The sequence below is a fragment of the Pelmatolapia mariae genome, linkage group LG6 (genome assembly GCF_036321145.2).
Source record: "Pelmatolapia mariae isolate MD_Pm_ZW linkage group LG6, Pm_UMD_F_2, whole genome shotgun sequence".
Classification (NCBI taxonomy): domain Eukaryota; kingdom Metazoa; phylum Chordata; class Actinopteri; order Cichliformes; family Cichlidae; genus Pelmatolapia; species Pelmatolapia mariae.
In genome coordinates, this window is record NC_086232.1 from 37,953,585 (window position 1) to 37,957,420 (window position 3,836).

Here is a 3,836-nt window from a genome sequence, read left to right on the forward strand (position 1 = left end):
CCAACAGTTTTATTTACCAATCTTTTCCTGCCCCCTCCTTTCCTCTTCTCATTTTTTCCTCCCTTTCCAATCAAAGTTTCAGTGCGCAACAATAAGACTGCTTACTCTCTCAAAAGCTGTTTAAGTGAATTTCACTGGCTCACCGGGGAATCGCCCCACTGAGGCTTTTGAAGGCATTGAGGCAGGGAGAGAAAGTAATTACTTTTTTCCCTAAACAGAAGTGGGGTGCGGCATGATGTGTGTATATGAGTTTGTGCTTGTGTGAGGGAATGAATTAGTTTGTGTGCACATGCGAATCTGTGTCATGCGTTTGCATGTGTAACTGTGCATCCCTGTGTTTGTCTGTGAGACTACACACACAGTAATAGAATAAAAAAGGTTTTCAAATTCAAGTGAGCCCAGTGAAACAAGTGCGTGTGTGTTTGTGTGTGTTTTTTTAAATGTGGTTCTTTTGCATATCACACCTGTGTAAATAAGCCCTGATTAGACCTTTAGAAGATGCGTTATATATAGCTTTTGAAACTAATTTTACATTAGAAATTTTCATACCATCTTTCTGATTTGAATATACACAGTGGTGACATGCTGCATGTGTATGAGCTTACATTGGTATATGCCAAATGAGTCAATTTTGCCTCAAGGAAAATTGTTATAGGCCTTGCTCATGACTGAGGATGAGATGGGATGGGATTGACAGCACTGAAAAAATGGATTGGCATGTTGACTCACTTAATGCAAGGGCTATAAAGGTTTCCTACAGTAAAAAGGTGCCGAACCTCAAGGCAAAGGATGTTTACCAATTGATCTGTATATTCCAACTCTCGCCTATGTTCACAACCTAATAGTATTGACCACAAGAACTGCTAAAATGAGCTTCCTAGCTTACAGGTAATTTATCCACATAATTACACAGACTTTGGAACAGAAACTCAGCAGTGTCATATTGGAAGAAGTGATATAAAAACTACCCCCAAAACTATGTATTTTGCTAAGGAGGACACCTTTGCCTGTTACCCAGTAGGCAATGCCGGTGACCTCAGTGTCTGCCTTTCCAGATGGTGAGCCTGTACTTTTGCAATTACAGTGGTCATAAGATCCAAAAGTATGACATTACAGAACTATACTTATTTTGTTGAGACCATGACCCAGAACTTAGCCATAGGGGAACCATAGCTTAGCTGACAATGAGCTCTGACCTCCAACTTCCTAACAGCTTGGGATATGTCATATAACATTTCATTTTGCCTTTATACTTCTTTGCTCATGAAGGAAGGACGATTGTGATATATTCTTAAAAGAATGAATCCAGTTGTAAACTAGACCTTGTTAGACAAAGGATTGAGGCTGTGGATTCTAAAACCACGTGAAAACCTTAAATCACATCTCAGATAGACTAGCATCATAACTGGCCACACTCTTTTCTGTTCCCCCTTGTCTCGTGATCCGTTTTGCCTCCTCTTAAATCTTAATCCTTGATTATACACTGTTGCAGTTATGGACAGCTGGAGACATTCATGTTACATGTCTTTGAAATCTGCTTGAACTCCACCGCCTGGGTTTCATGCGTAGTTGGCGCATTGTAATGTAAAGTCTCTGCAGATGAGTCCATGTGGTCACAAAAAATTGGCAGGCATGTGGACATAAGCACAGACCCTCAGTCCAATGATGAAATTTACGTCACTCAGGACCAAATAAATCCCTGTGGAAAGCATAATCAAGGCTTTAAAGTCAGCGCTTGCTCTTACCTTCTCTTCTTGTCTAGTGTTTCTCATTGTTCTTATCTTTCAAAGTTTGTCTACAAGTATTCAGTTTACAGAAAATACTTTTGATTTATACTCTACAAAAATGCGCTCAAAGTTTTGGTTATAATAGTGGTTAGTATAATTTAATGAAGATATTTGTTTTTTTTTTACTAACATTACTTTTAATCAACACTATTTTTATCTTTACTATTTCTTTAGTTTAAAATTAATGCCTGATGTCTTGTTATCAAAGTACAGATTGTTGATAATCCAAAAATAATCTGAGATAATTCCAATTTATTTTAATTTGTCTGAACTAATTAACACTGATTTAATATTACAAAAATTTAATTCTTTTAATGTTATTCTTTGTTAACCTGAGAGTCAATTTAATTCAGTTTTATTTATTTAGCGCCAACTCACAACAACAGTTGCCTCAAGGTGCTTGAGTGAAAGTTTCTCTTTCCTATATGATTGTGTTAGAATTTTATTCTACTGTCTCTTTAAACTTTTAACATTCATCTAGGCATGGCAACATCTGGTAAAATCATCATGTAATGCATTCTTGTTCCTTTTTGTAAGGTGAAGTACAAGGAAGATCCAATTCTGCCTTTAAAAAAGGGGAAAAAACACAAACTCACTGCAACACCTTGCCCAAAGTTTAGGGAAGATAAGATAATATAAGATCAACCTTTATTAGCCCCACAAATGCTCTGTTATATTAGGGAAAAACTGCACTTGGAAGAACTGCTCTTGAATTTCCACAGAGAAAATTTACTTGAAATATATCTCTCAGGGTATATACAGACATATTTGGGTGTTTGTTTATCCTCATAAAAATGCACTAATAATGTCAAAAGGTGTTAAAAGCATGTCAAAGAAACATGTGGCGATATGATCCGAAATGTACACATAAATAGAGAAATGGAGTTTCTGAAAATTATCATCCTACAAAGCAAGGGCATAGATTTGGTTTTGGCATTGGTGAGGACGGATGATTCCACCACCGAACCCTGCCCTGTTTCTTTTTTTTTTCCTTTTTGTTTTTGCTTCTTAATAAAAAGAGGAGAAATATACTTGCCTATATATGCTATTCTACATGCTTTTAAACCATTTAAAATCACAATTCATGTTTTATATGTGAATTATATAATGTTAAATTACTATTAAACAAATGACTAAGTATTTTAGGCTTTAGTTTACTTCAGCCATGACAATAAAAGAATATGACTTTAAGGACTTAACAACATTACTTCAGTTATAGTACCCCAACATCTGTTATATTTTGGCACTAAGGGAACACTGAATGACCTGGTGGTTTTTGTCCATAAAACTGCTCATCTAAGATTACCACAAAGTAAAGGATCTCTCAGCAAAATTATGCAACAGTTTAGGCACACAACTGCCCCTATCAAATCAGTGAGCTGGTATTTTTTATTCTAAACATGAACTACTGTTACAGCAACAGACATGGACTACTGGTGTCCCACACAACAACTCAATGTCCACTATGTGAAGGAGCCTAACACATGCCTTCTCCTCTCGTTAACTGAGATAAACTGCTGGCATATTTGTTTTACATCTATACTGTCCACTCTCTCCTGGTGGACATGGCATACAGCAGCATTGTTTAATCTCATTTGAGTCACTGTTGACCTTAGCCATCTTTTTAGTCTTCTGAGAGCACTGAAGCTTCTCTCAGCCTCAGTACATGCGTTTTATCCACAAAATTATTATTCTGTGCTTGATGTGCCTCACCTTTGGCCCTGGCTCTTCCCCTCTGACTGCACTAGGACATATTGCCACCTGATAAAATAACACATTGATTCGTGCCATATAAAAAGTGAGACATGTCAATTCAGATTCTTTGTCAAATATACACTAATGAATCAATTTACATCAGCAGCCTAACAACTGTCATGATAATAAATACTAGTTAATCTATAGCACCAAATCATCAGTCAGTCACCTGTAACCTTGCCTCTTCACCTCTGTCTGAGCTACAACATGGCAGAGCTGCCTCTGTCACCTGATAAATAACAGTGAGACATTCCAAATACATGCAGTCACACATGTGCTTCAAATACAGTAATG